General features: G+C 45.6%; 1 protein-coding gene across 3 annotated transcripts in view; it reads right to left on the bottom strand.

The window, feature by feature from the left end:
* DYRK1A (dual specificity tyrosine phosphorylation regulated kinase 1A) overlaps positions 1 to 21,035 on the bottom strand; it is a 104,646-nt gene that overhangs the window by 45,085 nt on the left and 38,526 nt on the right. Inside the window, exon 1 of one of the 3 annotated variants that reach the window (XM_064705274.1) lies at positions 5,820 to 5,970. The exons of the other annotated variants lie outside the window; for them this stretch is intronic. The gene's annotated coding sequence lies outside the window, so the exon portion shown is untranslated. Of the gene's footprint in view, positions 1 to 5,819; positions 5,971 to 21,035 lie in introns of those variants that run through there. 3 annotated transcript variants of the gene reach the window in all.

The raw sequence follows: 21,035 nt of genomic DNA, 5'->3' as shown, positions 1-21,035 counted from the left end.
TCCTGTTCCTGTTCCTGTTCCTGTTCCTGCTCCTGTTCCTGCTCCTGCTCCTGTTCCTGTTCCTGCTCCTGTTCCTGTTCCTGCTCCTGTTCCTGTTCCTGCTCCTGCTCCTGTTCCTGCTCCTGTTCCTGTTCCTGCTCCTGTTCCTGCTCCTGCTCCTGTTCCTGCTCCTGTTCCTGTTCCTGCTCCTGTTCCTGTTCCTGCTCCTGTTCCTGCTCCTGTTCCTGTTCCTGTTCCTGCTCCTGTTCCTGTTCCTGCTCCTGCTCCTGTTCCTGCTCCTGTTCCTGTTCCTGTTCCTGCTCCTGCTCCTGTTCCTGCTCCTGCTCCTGTTCCTGTTCCTGTTCCTGCTCCTGTTCCTGTTCCTGCTCCTGTTCCTGTTCCTGTTCCTGTTCCTGCTCCTGTTCCTGTTCCTGCCCCTGTTCCTGTTCCTTTTCCTTTTCCTGCTCCTGTTCCTGTTCCTTTTCCTGCTCCTGTTCCTGCTCCTGCTCCTGTTCCTATTTCCTGCTCCTGTTCCTGTTCCTGTTCCTGTTCCTGTTCCTGTTCCTGTTCCTGTTCCTGCTCCTGTTCCTGCTCCTGTTCCTGTTCCTGCTCCTGCTCCTGTTCCTGTTCCTGTTCCTGTTCCTGTTCCTGCTCCTGTTCCTGCTCCTGCTCCTGCTCCTGTTCCTGCTCCTGTTCCTGTTCCTGCTCCTGTTCCTGTTCCTGCTCCTGTTCCTGCTCCTGTTCCTGCTCCTGTTCCTGCTCCTGTTCCTGCTCCTGTTCCTGTTCCTGCCCCTGTTCCTGCTCCTGCTCCTGTTCCTGCTCCTGTTCCTGTTCCTGTTCCTGCTGTTCCTGTTCCTGTTCCTGCTCCTGCTCCTGTCCCTGCTCCTGCTCCTGTTCTGTCCCTGCTCCTGCTCCTGTTCCTGCTCCTGTTCCTGTTCCTGTCCCTGTTCCTGTCCCTGCTCCTGCTCCTGTTCTGTCCCTGCTCCTGCTCCTGTTCCTGCTCCTGTTCCTGTTCCTGCCCCTGTTCCTGCTCCTGCCCTGTTCCTGCTCCTGCTCCTGTTCCTGCTCCTGTTCCTGTTCCTGCCCCTGTTCCTGCTCCTGCTCCTGTTCCTGCTCCTGTTCCTGCTCCTGTTCCTGTTCTTGCTCCTGTTCCTGTTCTGTCCCTGCTCCTGCTCCTGTTCCTGCTCCTGCTGTTCCTGCTCCTGTTCCTGCTCCTGTTCCTGCTCCTGCTCCTGCTCCTGCTCCTGTCCCTGCTCCTGTTCCTGCTCCTGTTCCTGCTCCTGTTCCTGTTCCTGTTCCTGTTCCTGTTCCTGCTCCTGTTCCTGCTCCTGCTCCTGTTCCTGTTCCTGCTCCTGCTCCTGTTCCTGCTCCTGTTCCTGTTCCTGCTCCTGTTCCTGCTCCTGTTCCTGTTCCTGTTCCTGTTCCTGCTCCTGTTCCTGCTCCTGTTCCTGTTCCTGCTCCTGCTCCTGCTCCTGTTCCTGTTCCTGTTCCTGTTCCTGTTCCTGCTCCTGTTCCTGCTCCTGTTCCTGTTCCTGCTCCTGTTCCTGCTCCTGTTCCTGTTCCTGCTCCTGCTCCTGCTCCTGTTCCTGCTCCTGTTCCTGTTCCTGCTCCTGTTCCTGTTCCTGCTCCTGTTCCTGCTCCTGTTCCTGTTCTGTCCCTGCTCCTGCTCCTCCCCACCGGCCAGAGCTGCAGGGAGGTCACAGGGCTCAGGAGGTGACACCAAGCTCCATCTTTTCCCAGCCTGGAGCAGGTTGATGAACGGCTGTGCCACTGCTGAGCTGTCCTGGCCAGCTCCTTCCCTGTTCCTTCCCTGGCTGGGCTGCACAGGAGGTGGACTTTGGGCAGGACTTGTGCTTTGTGCCTTTTGTGCAATCAGAGAACTCCAGTTCCCTTTCCTGGAGAAAAACTGGAGCTCAGACCTGTCACAGGGAAACACTGTGGGAAAAATCTACCAAAAAAGAAAAAAAAGCCACTTCAAAAATAAAAATCTGGTACCAGAAGGACTGAATGCTGCTGCTCATTGGAATTCTCCCACTACAAGAGAAAGAAGTTTGTAAACTCATTTAATCCACTGGCAACACAGTATATAAATGTGGGTTTCATTAACTTATAAATATGACTTTGAGTACACTCCGGAGAATCTCAGAACTGAGAAAATGTTGTGAAAGTGAAACCACTTTTTTTTTTTTTAATAAATGAAGCCCCAGATTGCCAAAATTCTCAGCTAAAACCTCCAGGAAACACAAGCACTCTGAACTTTCAAAGCCCAAATGAAGCTCTGTGAGACCTCTGCTTTTCCATTTCTGCCCTGGACAAGCACCTGCCTTAAAGCACAGCTAAAAACCACCTGGAATTCCACAAGGCAACAGCAAACTGAACTGAAAAGCCACTAAAATGAAGAGAAATGAGGAGAGCCCAGAATCCCTGCCCAGCTTTAATTCTGTGCCTCCATGTCAATAAGTTATGATTCTGTTTAGCCCCATGAATGCCCTGTTTGTTTTAGGGGCAGCATGGAAGCAGCGCTGCCTCAATAGGTGGCCACACAATACATCTTTTGATTTTCATTGTGTTTAACATAATATCCCTTGCCACTCTTCAGACTGCGCTCCAAATAAAATTATTCCTGGCTGCTTATACATTCTATAGAGCGCTCATTGTTTTTGCATCCTCGGAATTCGCAAACAATCATTTCCTTCTGTAGAATTCTGCATTTTCTCCTGCTCTGCACAAAAACATCCAGACATGGGACAAACACCAAAGGGCTCCATAATTTAAATTTTTGGACTTTGTAAAGACAAGGGACACATCCTAGCAGGTAAATCTGTGTTTTACAGAGCTCCACAGAGGAGCAGCTTCGAGGTTAGGTAAAAAAAGTTCCTTTTTCACCTTTGTGATCCTCCAAGAGGGGATTTAGAGAGGAAATAACTCCACACACCAACTGTTAGGGAAGCTTTTCCCCTTTTCTAACTCTCTTCAAGTTCTTCCCAAGTTTTCCTGGCACACTGGAACTCTGTCCAGCTGCTCAGGAGCACTGGGCAAACCCGAGTACTTTGGCTGCTGATTCACCCCAGCGTGCATTTGTTGATTTAATGACAAATCAGTGAGTGAAACAATATCTCAGCAGTCAATACTTTATTGCTGCATGTTTAATAACCTCTATTTCAAGAAGAGACTAACTTTTATTTCAAAACTGACAAATGAAAATTATCCAAACTCACTGATATTGGTGAAAATGTGCCAAGGTTGAGGTTCTGAAGTTTCTTTTTTTGTCTCCCCCTACAAATTCATGTGTAATTTATGATCTTATGCAATTATTCTAAGGTTTGTAATTTTTCTAATTGAGTGAAAAGCCTGCCATTAAAAAGAGGGAATATAAAGCAGAGGGGGAAATGGAGATAAACTTTTTTTATGATCATGGTGAAAGTTCAAAGACTCACAGAAACAATAATATTGGAAAATACCTCCAAGATCATCAAGTCCAACCTTTGAACAAACATAATAACTCTTAAAGAAGAAATAAAGATTGAAATGTGAATATTATTCCAAACACAGGTTTTCCAATAATTACTTAACTCCAGCTACCTCTGCATCTTTAATCCTGCTTGAAGACCCATACCTGCCCCTCAATTCTGAGTGAAAACCACAAATACAAACAAAAAAATCTGTCAAATTCAGTAAATAAGGAGAAAAATCTTTTATAAACCACGGTAATGCCCTAATATAGCAGAAATTTAGGGACAAAAAGTTTAAATTCACATTATTTTGTCCTTTAAACAAGCTATAAAAGAACCTCTCAACTGATTCTTCAGAAGGCTTCAAGCAAACTCCAAGTACACACAACTTTATTAAATCTAAGTTTTTTGTTCTAGAAATCGCTAAGTTTCTCTATGAAAATGTTGGCTTTATCCAAGAAAAACTAAATTTCCCTCTGCTGAACCTGAAGTTTTCTGAAGGTTTAGAAAACAGTCAAAAAATTAAAATTCCACCAAAGTAAAAATCTGATTTAACCAAAAATCTGCTGGTGACAGGAATTCCCACTATTACTAGCAAATGCCAGATGGTATCAAAATACAGATACGTATTGATATTTGTGTGGAAGAGAAAGGGGAAAAAAGGAAAAAATAGGGAATGTAGCTGGATTTACTCATTTAAACAATTCATTATCCTTACAGTCAGATTTAGTGAGTTAAAAGAAGAGAATTTGAGCAGTTATGGAAGAAAATACAGGAATTGGACACTGAGGAAGAGGGAGGGAGAGGGAACAGGACTGAGGAAAGTGATCCATGACTGAACAGGAGAAAAAGCTGCTTGGGAAGGCAGGGAAAGGAAAAAAGGCCAGATACAGATGCAGATTTAAGCAGCAGAATATATTTTAAGCTCAGATTCCCCAATATTCTTAGACAGGAATGATATTTAGGACAGAAAAAAAAACAGGACTCAACTTAGAGCTGAGGAGGGGCTTGGTTATTGGTGTGGAGTTTTTTTTTTTGTCGGGTGGGATGTGAATACAGCATTTTTGAAAGGTGAGTGTGTTTGTTCCAGAAATAGATTATTCTAAAGAAAAATCAGATTGATATGCCGATCTCGGACAGCGAGATAGGGCTGTGGTGTATCGTAACAAAAACCAGATTGAGATCCCGATCTCGGACAGCGAGAAGGGGTTGTGGTGAATCGCGAGTGATTGGTGAGTGTACCGGCGTTCTGCTTTCTACAAGAAGCTGGCTACTTTAAGGCGTTTTATTTAAATAATAAATTTTAAAACCGGGGGAAGCAGGTGGGAAGCAGCAATTAGCCGAAGCGCTGGGCGGCCGGGCCGGGCCCGGTGTGAGGGCGGCTCGCAGCGCGCAGGCCTCGCGCGTGAGGGGGAAGCCGATCCCGGCGCTCCCCTCAGCGCATCCCCGGCTGCCGCAGCGCGCCCCAGCAACAGCGCCTCATTAGCATAGCCCACCCCGGGCCGCGCCGCGCCATTGGCCCGCAGCGCCGTGGCGCGGACCAATGGCGGCGCGCTATGCAAATGCGGGCGCGCAGTTGCCAGGGCAGAGCTGGCGCGCGGCGGCCAATGGGCGCGGGCTCCATAAACAAGGAGCGCGATTGAGCTTTGTCACATTCGCCGGGCGCTGTTAACACTTTCCAGTTTAGGGCGAAATTAGCTCCATCTCCCGAGGATCAGGCTCATGTTCTACATTTCACCCCCACAGCAAGGGCAGGGCGGCGCAGCCATGATACACGGGATTTACGGATAAGCGCGCCCGCGTTAGGATTTCGCCCTGCCCGGCTCCGGGACGCCTTCTCCGGGGTTGGGATGCGAAAGATCCCCCAAGGCTGCCGGGTGGGAGCGAGCCCGGCTGGAATTCTTGCCGGGGCTTTAAAAAGCTCTAAAGTTCCCTGTCGCTGCCTTCCTTAGGCAGGTCACCTCCTAAAATTACTGTGTCAGGCCACTCCTGTCCTTCCCTTTTGAATTTATGTTTCACTGGTTTGGGTTTAACCCTAAAGACACAACATCCTTTATTATTATTATTATTATTATAATTCACCACCCCCCTCCCCGACAGATTTTAAGCAAATGAAATTTCAGCTCGTTCTACCGCCGCTAACGACTGAACATGAGCGATGCTGAAGCATCCTAGGTGAAATAAGCAAATTTTTTTTTCTTTTAAAGAAAAAAAATAAATAAAATATTATCTGCCAGCATATTGGTGTCTGTGTGCCTGTGACGGCGTGAATCCATCACTGACCAGCACCGCTCCTGCTGGGGAGATCCCCTTCCCACGCGCAGGGGGGATGCGGCTGTGGAAAACCGGCGGCTGGAAATGCAAAGAGTGACAGACAGACAGACTTACTCTGGAAGCCCCCGGCTGTCCCTGCAGCAGAGCAGCAGCAGCAGCAGCAGCACTGTCCCCCCTCTCTCTCTCTCTCTCTCTGTGTCTCTCTACGCCGTGGCGGCCGCGGCGATGCCGGGCATGTTTTACTGCACTTTGCCGAGCCCGGCAGCGATGTGCCAGCGCCGCTGCGAGTCACTCACCTGCCGAGGGGGTGGGGGGGGCTTCCTGTTCTCCGGGGCTCCGCCAAGGAGCCACCGGCCAGGGACGGGGCACGGAGCCGGCGGGGACAGCACCGGAGCCCGGCCGCGCTCGGAACCTGGGCCGGGGCAGGAGGGGCGCGGGCAGAGCCAGAGCCGCTCTGAGGGGCCCGGCACGGCCCAACTGCACTGAGCTGCGGCGGGAAACGGGATTTTAAATGTCAGCTCCAACAGAACTTCAGTTTTACCGGCTCCCTCAACCAACAACTTCAATTTGGACATTTTAGCAGTAGAGAAACTACTGAAGCGTTTCCCTCCATGCCTTAAAACACCAACAACTCCCTCAGAGAAGCTCCTGAAATCTCCCCTATATAGCCCAAAACACCAGCAACTCCCTCAGAGAAGCTCCTGAAATCTCCCCTATATAGCCCAAAACACCAGCAACTCCCTCAGAGAAGCTCCTGAAATCTCTTCCTCATTCAACAATTTCACTTTGGACATTTTAGCAGTTATGAAACTACTGAAATCTCTCCCTATATACCCCAGAACACCAGCAACTCCCTCAGATTTCAGGAGTGAAGCTCCTGAAATCTCTCCCTGATTCAACAACTTCATTTTGGACACCTTAGCAGTTATGAAACGACTGAAATATCTCCTTCCATGCTCTGGAACACCAGCAACTCCCTCAGAGAAGCTCCTGAAATCTCTCCCTATATGCCCTAAACCACCAGGAACTCCCTCAGAGAAGCTCCTGAAATCTCTGCCTCATTCAACAACTTCATTTTGGACATTTTAGCAGTAGAGAAACTACTGAAATATTTCCCTCCATGCCCCAAAACACCAGCAACTCTCACAGTGAAGCTCCTGAAATCTCTGCCTCATTCAACAACTTCATTTTGGACACCTTAGCAGTTATGAAATTACTGAAATATCTCCTTCCATGCTCTGGAACACCAGCAACTCCCTCAGAGAAGCTCCTGAAATCTCTCCCTCTTCCAACAACTTCATTTTGGACATTTCAGGAGCAGTGAAACTACTGAAATTTCCACTTTCATGTCCTTAAACACCAGAAACTCTCAGAGTGAAGCTCCTGAAATCTCCCCCTATGTGTCCTAAACCACCACCAACTCCCTCAGTGAAGTTCCTGAAATCCCTCCTTCGTTCAAAAACTTGATTTTGGACATTTCAGCAGTAGTGAAACTACTGAAATATCTCCTTCCATGCCCTGGAACACCAACAACTCCCTCAGAGAAGCTCCTGAAATCTCCCTCATTCAACAACTTGATTTTGGACATTTCAGCAGTAGTGAAACTACTGAAACCTCTCCCCACACGCCCTAAACCACCAGCAACTCCACAGTGTGCGTGCACTGCACACCCCAAAAGTCAGTGCTGCCCATTCCTTATCTCCTGGCAGCTTTTGGAACCCCTTTATTGCATTTATTGCATTTATTTTGTGCTCACTTGCAGCAGCAGTGTTACCTGACAGAGGCTTACAGGATTTCCCAGCAATCCGGGCTGGGCTGGCACTTTGCAGCACTAATTTGTTGCATTTATTGCAGTGTTTATTGCATTTATTTTGTGCTCATCTGTGCAGCAGTGTTACCTGACAGGGGCTTACAGGATTTCCCAGCAATCCAGGCTGGGCTGGCACTTTGCAGCACTAATTTATTGCATTATTTATTGCAGCAGTGTTACTGACAGGCTTACGATTTAAATCCTTGTGCCTCACATTGCAAGCAATCAGTGTCTCACACAGTGTACTCAGGGGCTTACAGGATTTCCCAGCAATCCGGGCTGGGCTGGCACTTTGCAGCACTAATTTGTTGCATTTATTGCAGGGTTTATTGCATTTATTTTGTGCTCACTTGCAGCAGCAGTGTTACCTGACAGGGGCTTACAGGATTTCCCAGCAATCCGGGCTGGGCTGGCACTTTGCAGCACTAATTTATTGCATTTATTGCAGGGTTTATTGCAGGATTATTGCATTTATTTGTGCTCACTTGCAGCAGCAGTGTTACCTGACAGAGGCTTACAGGATTTCCCAGCAATCCAGGCTGGGCTGGCACTTTGCAGCACTAATTTATTGCATTTATTGCATTTATTTTGTGCTCACTTGCAGCAGTGTTACCTGACAGGAGCTTACAGGATTTCCCAGCAATCTGGTCTGGGCTGGCACTTTGCAGCACTAATTTATTGCATTTATTGCAGCGTTTATTGCATTTATTTTGTGCTCACTTGCAGCAGCAGTGTTACCTGACAGGGGCTTACAGGATTTCCCAGCAATCTGGTCTGGACTGGCACTTTGCAGCACTAATTTATTGCATTTATTGCAGCATTTATTGCATTTATTGCAGTGTTTATTGCATTTATTTTGTGCTCACTTGCAGCAGTGTTACCTGACAGAGGCTTACAGGATTTCCCAGCAATCCGGGCTGGGCTGGCACTTTGCAGCACTAATTTGTTGCATTTATTGCAGCGTTTATTGCATTTATTTTGTGCTCACTTGCAGCAGCAGTGTTACCTGACAGGAGCTTACAGGATTTCCCAGCAATCCGGGCTGGCTGGCACTTTGCAGCACTAATTTGGCTTTCGATTTATGCATTATATTTTGTGTGCAGCAGCAGTGTTACCTGACGGGCTACAGGATTTCCCACAATCGGCTGGCTGGCACTTTGCAGCACTAATTTATTGCATTTATTGCATTTATTTTGTGCTCACTTGCAGCAGCTGTTACCTGACAGGGCTTACAGATTTCCCAGCAATCCGGGCTGGCTGCACTTGCAGCACTAATTTATTGCAGCGTTTATTGCATTTATTTTGTGCTCACTTGCAGCAGCAGTGTTACCTGACAGGGGCTTACAGGATTTCCCAGCAATCCGGGCTGGGCTGGCACTTTGCAGCACTAATCCCGTGCTGGGCTCTCTCAGACTTTTATCAGCACTCATCAGAGTTCCTGGTGTTGGTGCAGCACCTCCTCCTTCCCCCACCTCCAAAGAACATTACTCACAATTTGCAGTTTGTAACACAAAACTAATTAGAGATGGAATAAATTACCTGCTGCATGGCAGCACGAGAGGTGAAAAACACCCGATATTTTATCCCAAATCAATACCCAGCATTTCCAGCTGAACATAAAGTTACCATAAATATCAGCATCGTTTTTAAAGCTTTTCTTTTTGTACAAACAGATATATATTTAAAAAAAAAATTAAAAAGAAATCTTTTGCTGTGCATCAAACCCATCAAGGGAAATAACTTGAATTATTCTATTTCCCATTTGTAGTTACTGAGGCACAAGATATATTTAAACAGTTGGTAGAGAAAAAATGGGAAGCATCTCCCATATCAATGTACAACCAGCATGCCAAACCATGAATGTAAGTGCTAAACAAGGGATGAATACATCATGTGCAAGAGTCTCACATGATATAAATTATTCAATACCTGACCAAAGAGAACAGCTTTCAGGAGAGAGGGGGAGGATCTCAAAGTACTTTTGTAGTTTGAATACAGGCAGGGGTAGGAATTGCTGCAGAATCTTTTCAGCGCTGTTAAATAATCCCGTGTATTTCCCAGCTATTTCACTGGGTGACATCCACCCAGCTCTGGTGTCTACCATAAATAAAGGTGGATTTCATCTAACACAGCCATGACAATTTTAAAATAAAACCAACTGTAAAAATAAAATAACTTGGCACGTGGGCAAGTGTGTATTTTGAGAATTTGGGCTGTCCCCTCCTTCCACTTGCAGGATTTGCACAGCCCTATTGAGATGAAAAGTCTTTTTTCCCTTTCCTTTGTTTGAGTTTGGGATTTTTGGGGTTGGATTTGAGATTGCTGTGAACCTATCACACATCTTTAACACACACACACACAGAGGCTTTTGAAGTGAAAAACTGAACTACAAACAAATATCCACCATTATAAATTCCACCTCAACTGTGATGATTCCAGGGAATTCCCTCGCTGGCTGATTTCATGGATGATTTTGAAGTAATTCATGTCACTCCAAGAGAAATTTATAGCACTTAAATTTTAGCTACAGAGCAGTTCTGTTGCATTTGAAGACATTGCTTTGATACTCTGTATTAATAACACAAATTCTGACAGAGTTCCTAAAAACCAGAATATTTTCTATTAATAGCACAAATTCTGACAGAGTTCCTACAAACCAGAATATTTTGTATTAATAACACAAATTCTCACAGAGTTCCTAAAACCAGAATATTCTGTATTAATAACACAAATTCTGACAGAGTTCCTACAAACCAGAATATTCTGTTAATAACACAAAGTTCCTAAAAACCAGAATATTCTGTATTAATAACACAAATTCTGACAGAGTTCCTAAAAACCAGAATATTCTGTATTAATAACACAAAGTTCCTAAAAACCAGAATATTCTGTTAATAACACAAAGTTCCTAAAATCCAGAATATTTTGTGTTAATAACACAAATTCTGATGGAGTTCCTAAAAACCAGAATATTCTGTGTTAATAACACAAATTCTGACGGAGTTCCTAAAAACCAGAATATTCTGTATTAATAACACAAAGTTCCTAAAAACCAGAATATTCTGTTAATAACACAAAGTTCCTAAAATCCAGAATATTTTCTATTAATAGCACAAATTCGACAGAGTTCCTACAAACCAGAATATTTTGTATTAATAACACAAATTCTGACAGAGTTCCTAAAAACCAGAATATTTTCTATTAATAGCACAAATTCTGACAGAGTTCCTACAAACCAGAATATTTTGTATTAATAACACAAATTCTGATGGAGTTCCTACAAACCAGAATGTTCTGCATTAATAACACAAATTCTGATGGAGTTCCTAAAAACCAGAATATTCTGTATTAATAACACAAATTCTGACAGAGTTCCTAAAAACCAGAATATTGTGTGTTAATAACACAAATTCTGATGGAGTTCCTAAAAACCAGAGTATTCTGTATTAATAACAAAAATTCTGATGGACTTCCTACAAACCAGAATGTTCTGTATTAATAACACAAATTCTGAGAGAGTTCCTAAAATCCAGAATATTCTGTTAATAACACAAAGTTCCTAAAAATCCAGAATATTTTGTGTTAATAACACAAATTCTGATGGAGTTCCTAAAATCCAGAATATTCTGTTAATAACACAAAGTTCCTAAAATTCAGAATATTCTGTATTAATAACACAAATTCTGATGGAGTTCCTAAAAAACAGAATATTTTGTGTTAATTACACAAATTCTCACAGAGTTCCTAAACCCCAGAATATTCTGTATTAATAACACAAATTCTGATGAAGTTCCTAAAAACCAGAATATTTTCTATTAATAACACAAATTCTGATGGAGTTCCTAAAATCCAGAATATTCTGTTAATAACACAAAGTTCCTAAAATTCAGAATATTCTGTATTAATAACACAAATTCTGATGGAGTTCCTAAAAACCAGAGTATTCTGTATTAATAACAAAAATTCTGACAGAGTTCCTACAAACCAGAATGTTCTGTATTAATAACACAAATTCTGAGAGAGTTCCTAAAAACCAGAATATTCTGTGTTAATAACACAAATTCTGATGGAGTTCCTAAAAACCAGAATATTCTGTATTAATAACACAAATTCTGATGGAGTTCCTAAAAACCAGAATATTTTGTGTTAATAACACAAATTCTGATGGAGTTCCTACAAACCAGAACACTTTAAAACTCTCAGGCACGCTGTCCTTATAAATCCACATCACAGTTCATAAAACAATAACATTCCAGATTTTTCCTCACTCCAAAGTTGCCTGGAAGCACCAGAACTGTTCCATAAAATCCTCCCAGGTTGTGAACTGCACCTAAACCATTTTTGTGCTGCTCTCTCCATGATTTGCTAACTGATATTCTGCATTTTACAGCAGGAATCTGAAGCCAGTCCTGACAAACCCCACTCCCAAATCACTAAACAATAAATCATTAAAAAGTTTCAATATTTCCATGCCCAGTTTAGTGCTCATCACAGAAAATTCAAAATTAAAAATCAGAAATAAATCCAGGCAGGATTTATTTGGGGGCTGACAAGTCCAGTCAAAGCTCACAATTACAAAGCTCACATCTGAAACCGAATTTCCTGCCTTTGTAATAATTCCTGTATTTAGTACACACACTTCCAAGTTTTGGCAATTACTTCTTTTGATTTGTCTCACCTTGAAGTAGCAGAGAAGAAAACTTGAAGTGTGGTTGGATCTGTGCTTGCAGCTGGAAACCACCAAAACCTGGGGATGCCAAACTCCACTGATCCAAACATGTGGATTGGGAACATAAATTTCAACCCCCAAAAATTTAAAACATAACAACAAAACCCATCCAGAAAACAAACAGAAAATATCATTCTTTCTTTAGGATAATACAATTATTTTTAAGTGTAACTTGCATTTTTTCTTGTAAGGTTTTACTGTTTCTAGCATAAAATAAGGAGTGGGTATTAAAGCTAGCTATGAAAATTGGAGTTTTGTTCACACTAATAATAACAATGAGAGCAACACTACTCAATATCAGAGTTGTGCAAATTTTAAAAAATAATTTTTGTCTTCATCTTATAGAATCCTGGAATGGTTTGGGTTGGAAGAGACTTAAAACTCACCCATGGCAGGGACACCTCCCACTGTGCCAGTGTCCAGCCTGGCCTTGGCACTGCCAGGGATCCAGGGATGGAATTCCATCCCAGCCCTCCCCACCCTCACAGAGAGGAATTTCTTCCTAATATCTGATCTAAACCTGTAATTTCTCAGTGTGGAGCCATTCCCTGTGTGCTGTCCCTGCATCCCCTGGCAATTGTCTCTCTCCAGCTTTCCTGGGGCTCCTCCAGGCCCTGCAAGGCCGCCCTGAGCTCAGCCCAAAGCTTCTCCTGTGCAGGTGAGCAATGCCAGCTGTGCCAGCCTTTCCTGCCAGCACAGGAATGTCCTGAAACTCACCCAGTGCCAGTCCTGCCATGGCAGGGACACCTCCCACTGTCCCAGTGTCCAGCCTGGCCTTGGGCACTGCCAGGGATCCAGGGATGGAATTCCATCCCAGCCCCTGCCAGGGAACAATTCCTGGATTGTCCCACCTGACCCAGCTTTCCCTCAGCCGGTTTGCTCCATAAATCTGATTCCCAGTCACAAAAACCCCCATTTGCCATCACTGGGCTCCTCCTTTGCCACCTGGCTCCTGCAGGGACATCGTGGAAAGCAAAGACTGGAACATCTGAGCCTCTCCTTCATCAGCCTCTGGTTTTCCTGGAATGCCAAACTCCTGGGAGCCCCCTGCACCTCTGTGGCCACCAAGCGGGTGCGGGAGGGAAGGAACCATCCCAGCACTTCCTGCAGAATCTCTGAACTACTCCAAGGAAAAGCTGAGTGGATAATTTGCCATGGTTTGGTGTTGGGTTGGGTTTCCTCACCTCCAGAGAGGTGCACAGGAAGCATTCCACCTGAGGAAAGGGAGGTGGATGTTCCCAAGGAAAGGTGATGATGGAAAATTATTTACAGGATTTAAAGGAAATCTTCAAGGTTCAGCCAACAGTTGTTCTGGGAAAAGATCACCCCAAGTCCTGTTCACAGCAGAAATGTTCATGGAGTTCTGGCCCCTAAAGGCTTTTAATTCAAACAAAATGTGCCCTGGTGTGGCCAGGGAACGCTCCCAGCACTGAGGACACTGTGAAAGCCACATTTACAGGCACCAGACACGAGTGTCCTGCAATGCAAAGGAACCACCTACAAGGTCATGTCACCAAGGGTGAGGTCACTGCAAGAAAAGTGAAATAATAACACACAAACTGTTTATTTTAAAGCTGAGGTATCAATGAGCTCCAAAGCTTCAGCACTGAGGTGTTAGAAGTGTTCTCAGGGAACAGAACACCCAGCTCCATGCAGGGCACAGGCAGGACTGCAAACACACCCGGGAGAGGAGTCTGGGACAGCCTGGCTGCTCCCTGGCAGAACGGGGAAGGAAGGGGGAAATTAGGGGGAAAGAAGTTGGAAATGCCCTCCTGCCATGAGTGAAGACTCACTGGAGTGAGGGCTGTGCCAGGCTGAGATGATTGAGAAGGGATGCAAAGAAATGCCACCCCAAAGAAATGCCACCCCAAAGAAACATCACCATGAAGAATGTTACCCTAAAGAAATGTCACCCCAAAGAAATACCACCCCAAAGAAATACCACCCCAAAGAAATGCCACCCCAAAGAAACATCACCATAAAGAAACATCACCCCAAAGAAATGCCACCCCAAAGAAACATCACCATAAAGAATGTTACCCTAAAGAAATGCCACCCCAAAGAAATACCACCCCAAAGAAACATCACGTAAAGAAGTGAATTAACCCAAAGTTTTTAAAAGCCCAGTCAAAGAAACTTCACCTAGGAGAATGTTCCGAAAGAAAGCCACCTGCAAAGGAAATGCAACACAAGGGAGGATTCTGACACCCGAACTGTCCTCAGACAAAAGGAAATTGGGAAGAATTTGAAAATGCCTCTGCCAGAGTGAAGACTCACGGTGAGGCGTGCCAGCGAAGAGAGAAGGGATCCCAAAGAAATGTTACCCAAAGAAACATCACCCCAAAGAATGTCACCCCAAAGAAAATCACCTAAAGAATGTTACCCTAAAGAAATACACCCCAAGAAATACACCCAAAGAAATGCCACCCCAAAGAAATGTCACCCCAAAGAAACATCACCCCAAAGAATGTTACCCTAAAGAAATGTCACCCCAAAGAAATATCACCCCAAAGAAATGCCACCCCAAAGAATGTTACCCCAAAGAAATGTCACCCCAAAGAAATGTCACCCCAAAGAAACATCACCATAAAGAATGTTACCCCAAAGAAATGCCACCCCAAAGAAATGCCACCCCAAAGAAACATCACCCTAAAGAATGTTACCCCAAAGAAATGCCACCCCAAAGAAATGTCACCCCAAAGAAATGTCACCCCAAAGAAATGTCACCCCAAAGAATGTTACCCCAAAGAAATACCACCCCAAAGAAATACCACCCCAAAGAAATGCCACCCAAAGAAACATCACCGTAAAGAATGTTACCCCAAAGAAATGCCACCCCAAAGAAACATCACCATGAGAATGTACCCCAAAGAAATGTCACCCCAAAGAAATCCCCCCTAAAGAATGTTAACCCCAAAGAAATGTCACCCCAAAGAAATGTCACCCCAAAGAAATGCCACCCCAAAGAAATGCCACCCCAAAGAAACATCACCATAAAGAATGTTACCCCAAAGAAATGCCACCCCAAAGAAATGTCCCTGTCCCAGCAGGACATCACCAGGGACAGTTACCAAAGTCCCCAAGGGAATGGGATTGAGGGTGCCCAGAGCAGCTGTGGCTGCCCTGGATCCCTGGCACAGTGGGAGGTGTCCCTGCCGTGGCACTGGGTGGGATTTAAGGTCCCTCCCAACCCAAACCATTCTGTGATTCCACAAATTTGGAGCAGAAAGTTCAAAACAAGCCCAGGATGTGCCCCCTCTAAGATGTCTGTACAAAACAAGAGCCACTCTTATTAACTCATTATTCTCATCACTGCCATGGAGCCCAACTTTTCACCCAGTCCATGAAGAGCTGCAATCCTTCCCAGGAGCACAGACCAATATCATTTCTGATGCCCCAAAAGCAGTGCAGAGAGCAGGCTCTGGAGCAGGAGGAGCCCCAGGCAGCTGCTCCTGCCCAGCAGTGCTGGCACTCGGGGCTGGGCTCTGCCAAAGCACCCCGGGCTTTTCTCTGGCCCTGCTGGCCAGGAGAGCACAGAACTGCTCCCAAATGTCCCCCCAGCTCACACAGCTCCTCAGGACCTCGTGGGGAATGTGGGGGATTGCTGTGATTTCTCTGCAGCTCCAGAGAGCCCAACCATGTCTGAGCAGAGAGGATTTCCCTTCTTTTTCTGCCCCACAAAGGGGAGATTTCCCAACATCTCTGCAAACAGAAGGAGTGCACAGAGGTGGAAAATTGTCCTTGCCACCATTTGTGAGAGGAAAGCATGGCAGTCCCTTCAGAGGTCATGGCACTGAGCACCTTCAGCCAACACTGCAATGTTTCAGGGCATCACCAAGGATGAAATGATGCTGCCAGGGGAGGCTCTGATTGCTTTCCATGCAGGAGGGGTCAGGCCTTGGGATGAGCTGCTCAGGGAGGTTTGGAGTCTCTGGGAGTGCTCAGGATGTGGCCCCTGGGGACAGGGATTGGGCTGGGGATGGGATGGTGGTGGGACTGGATGATCCTCAACACCAATATTTAACCCTCCCCATGAAGAAATTCCTCCTGCTGTCCAACCCAAGCCCCCCCTGGCACAGCCTGAGCCTTTTCCTGCTGTCCTGTCCCTGTCCCCTGGGGAGCTCACACACCAGGGTGTCCGGTTTTCGGCTGTTTGGGTGGCCTGGAAAGGCCCGGGGTGGCCTTGGGGCAGCCGCGTTTCAAAGGAACAGAAGAGGCTTCAGTTCTTTTCTCGGTCTCGGTGTTTATTAATTGTTTATCTAAAAGATTTTCTCTCGGCCCGACAGAGCTCTGCTCAGCAGCCAGCCATGAGCACACTCCCTGCCCTCCGGGCGGTCACCTATCTTTATACCCAAAGTTACGTGTACAATATTTATCATTTTTCCCCAATACCTTTCACCCTTATTGCCCAGTGCACTTTTAGTAATGACCAATCCCAAAGTGCCACCATCACCACAGAAGATGGAGGAGAAGAAGAAGAAGAAGAAGGACAGGACACGCCCCAATTCCTCCATCTTACTTCTCTAAACCCCCCTGTACAGAAATCCTAAACCCTGTGTTTCACTCTCTAATTAACTGATCCCTTCACCATTCACCCCGGTGAAACCCTCCTGTCCTCATACAGGTGTCGTCTCCTGTGTGGGATCAAAGTGCAGCCACCAGACACTTCTGGAACATTCCAGGACTCCCGAGCCCCCCAAGGGTGCTCTCGGTGACACCTCAGTCCTGAGCTGCTGAGATCCCACACCAGGGCCATTCTGCAATCCTGCATTTCACTCCTGAGGGCACAGAGTCACACCTGCAATGTCCTGGCCTTGTCCCTTCCCTTGGAGCTGTGCTGAGGACCCCAGGAAGGGCTGCAGGAAAGTCCCCCTGGCTCTCCAAAGCTGAGCACAGCAATGCTTCCCATGGAGCCCCTTGTCCAGAGGCTTCCAAAACCCTCCTGAGGTGTTTTGTGCTCTCCAAAGCTGCTCAGCTCCTGTGTGTGAATGAGGAAAGCCAGGCCTCAGGCAGAGGTGCCATCCACCTGTGGGATCTCAGCACCTCAGGCCTGAGGTGTCACTGAGAGCACCCTTGGGGGGCTCGGGAGTCCTGGAATGTTCCAGAAGTGTCTGGTGGCTGCACTTTGATCCCACACAGGAGACGACACCTGTATGAGGACAGGAGGGTTTCACCGGGGTGAATGGTGAAGGGATCAGTTAATTAGAGAGTGAAACACAGGGTTTAGGATTTCTGTACAGGGGGGTTTAGAGAAGTAAGATGGAGGAATTGGGGCGTGTCCTGTCCTTCTTCTTCTTCTTCTTCTCCTCCATCTTCTGTGGTGATGGTGGCACTTTGGGATTGGTCATTACTAAAAGTGCACCGGGCAATAAGGGTGAAAGGTATTGGGGAAAAATGATAAATATTGTACACGTAACTTTGGGTATAAAGATAGGTGACCGCCCGGAGGGCAGGGAGTGTGCTCATGGCTGGCTGCTGAGCAGAGCTCTGTCGGGCCGAGAGAAAATCTTTTAGATAAACAATTAATAAACACCGAGACCGAGAAAAGAACTGAAGCCTCTTCTGTTCCTTTGAAACGCGGCTGCCCCAAGGCCACCCCGGGCCTTTCCAGGCCACCCAAACAGCCGAAAACCGGACATCCATCCAAAGGTGCAGCCCTTAATTACCTGTTCTTGGATGAAACCCCCACCATTCATCAGGAGCTGGTGCTGAAAGGAGCCCAAATCACTTCGTTAAAGGAGCTGCTATCCAGCCTTGCTCAGAAGACACCGACTCCCTTTTCTCCCAATTGATCAAAAGGCTCACCCAGGAGGGAATTACCCATTCTCAAAATGGGTTAGGGCAGCTTCTTGGGAAGGCAAAGCTAATCTGTTATTGAAGATAATGTGGATTTTTATGGCAAAAAATACTGCTAACAAACTGGGATCCATGGGACAAAGTGTGACACAAAGTCAAACACCAAAATGCTGTGAGCAAGCTGTAAATAGTGAGCACAGATTTGTGCACAGGAATTTGTGCCTTTGGTGGGGAAGGGGTTGGTCCCTGTGAGGTGGGCACAGGGTGCCCAGAGCAGCTCTGCTGCCCCATCCCTGGCAGTGTCCCAGGCCTGGAGCAAGCTGGGACCATGGAAGGTGTCCCTGCCATGGCAGGCAGTGGGAGTGGGATGAGCTTTAAAATCCTTTCCAACCCAAACCATTCCAGGATTCTATGAAAGCAAAAATTCCCTTCTCCTCTACCAACACCTTCCCAGAAAAAAAATAAAAAGTGAAGCAGATTTTTCATTTATGGTGTACAAATTCATGGAACTGCAGGACACAAACGACTCCTCAGGTGTCTGAACATGCTCTGAGTGTTTACCCAAATACCTGGAGCCGGAGGGAAAAACTCTGAAAAAGTGCAAAGACGTCACCACGGCTCTGGGAGTGTTCTGAACCCAAATCCCTGCTCCAGACAAAGTTAGCTCCCAAATTCTATTTCGGGAAAGAGCCTTCTATTGAAGAAGTGGAGTATTCAGCTGGCTCCCTTTCGGTGGCACTTTTTCTGAGCACAGAAGTGTCAGAATTTTTGCATTTGGATGGCAGCCTATAGAGCCTGGATTTCTCCCAAGAAAAAACCAAGTGGTGCTTCTTGCCTTCCCCTGGAGCTCCACATGCCTCCAGACATAAAAGAAAACACCAAACAAAGAAAAAAACACAACAACTACTTTTGCCTTTCTCAGGATCCAAACAGTCACTGCCTGGGGCCTTTTGCTACCAGAATCTTTGTTGGAAAACAAAGCTGAACACCGAATTTAAGCTGGAGGTGCACAATCCTAACTTGAAAACTGACCCATTGATTTGGGTGTGAAACAGCCTCTTTTTTTTTTTCTGAGGAAAATCTCTTTTCTTCACAAGAGAAATCATGAAGACTCCTCAAGTCCATGAAGTCAACCCAAGCCAGAGGACAAGAAACAACTTTACAGATAAAATTTCTCTGAAGATGGAAGAAAAGCTGAACTTTCCAAGGAAAGCAACACAAAATTCTCCCAGGCTTTGTAAGGGAGAAAGAAGCAAAGGAATATTCCTGCAGCTGCAGGTCAGGAAAAAAGAGTTATATTTCTATATATATATTTATATATTATGTATATATAACAAAAGATAGAACAACCCTGGGGTTTTTTGCTTTGACAAGAGGGGGAAAAAAGCAATTTTCCCAGGGTGCCCAGGAAAAAAAGCAAAATCCCAGGGTGCCCATCCCAGCTGGGGCTGCCCCTGATCCCTGGCAGTGCCCAGGCCAGGCTGGACATTGGGGACAGTGGGAGGTGTCCCTGCCATGGCATTCCATGACCTCAACAAGCCAATTTTGAAAAATTTTATTAATTTGAAAAATTAAATTTTGGAGAAAACTCCAGAGATGTGAACATTTAAGCCCACAAAGAAACACTGCCTTATTTACATCCCTTTCTAAGCACCAAAAATACCCTAAAACTCCACACCTGGATCCACCACCACACTCAGGGAAGTCTCCAGGAATTTCTGTAAAATTATTTTACAAAGGTTTAACTTAAGAAACAAGAATAAATCAATTACCAGATTGCTGCTTTTTTTTACACAGTCTTTAAGGCCTAACACAGAGCCTTCCATGCACATCTGGAACTCACCTAAAGTGAAGCTGGAAATGGAATTCTGATGGACATCTGCTGCCTTTCACATCTCCTGCTAAACTTCACTAAGTGAAATATTTCCAAGGGCCTGATTCCCACTTTGATTCCAAACAAAGCCTCTGCATTACTGGAAGGTACAATACCTGGTAAATATATTTGGTGGGGTGTTGTAATTTATTTTATATTTTATAAGCTAATATAATCTATGTAAGCCATTATTCCATACCTACACGAAGAGAAAATCAGTTTTATATTCAGCTCAACTTGTGGATCGAGTGAGAGGCATTAACAGCAAGCCAGAACTCACACTAACAGGTGAGTTCCAATATGTGGGAATGCACATTAATGGATTTATTAATATGTAAAATCTTGGAGAAGCAGTTCATTCCTGCCAGGCATTTCAGGACCTTGGAGGAGCATGAAGATGTCAGCCCTGGTCCAGCCAAGCTAAAATCCATGTCTGGATCTCCATGTGTTGCCAGAAAGAGTTTCTTTTCCTGGAGTGGCAAGGCAGTCCTGAGGAATTGTGGACTTAAATAACAATATTCAATATTTCTCTATTTCAAGGCCTCACTGCCTACAAAACCAGGTAAAAATGAAAGCAACTTCATCCACCTTTCCAGGAATCATCCTTCTGTTATTTCCTGGCACAGCACATCTGCTGATCCCTGTCCATCACACAAACAAGTGGCGGGGTCACCCCAAAATACTGAGCTCAAATATTAAAATTTTCACTGAATTTAGCAAAGAAAAAGCAAAGTGTTGGATGGTTTAGCAAACCTGATATTGGATTCTCTGTTCACAAAGTGGATTCAATGAGGTGAAGGAGAAGTTAAGAGCGTGCACAAAAAGAATCCAGTTACAGAATTACCCAGTAAAGCAGAAATTCACACTCTGCTCTCTGTTTGTACCCCCAGATTTTTAAGGGATTTTCAATAACCAATTTGTTAGGGAAATGCCAGCACCAACAGGAAGGAGGAAATCAAGAACAAATCTCTTTTCTCAGCCTGGAACCAAACGGCTGCCCCTGTTCAGCCTGATCCCAGCCAGGAACCAAACACATCTGGAACCCACCAGGATCAGGAACCAAACACATCTGGAACCCACCAGGATCAGCCTGATCCCAGCCAGGAATGAACCAAACACATC

The sequence above is a fragment of the Zonotrichia leucophrys genome, chromosome 1, assembly GCF_028769735.1.
Source record: "Zonotrichia leucophrys gambelii isolate GWCS_2022_RI chromosome 1, RI_Zleu_2.0, whole genome shotgun sequence".
Taxonomy (NCBI): Eukaryota; Metazoa; Chordata; class Aves; order Passeriformes; family Passerellidae; genus Zonotrichia; species Zonotrichia leucophrys.
The sequence above is the reverse complement of the archived record's forward strand: the minus strand, read 5'-3'. Positions and strand labels throughout refer to the sequence as shown.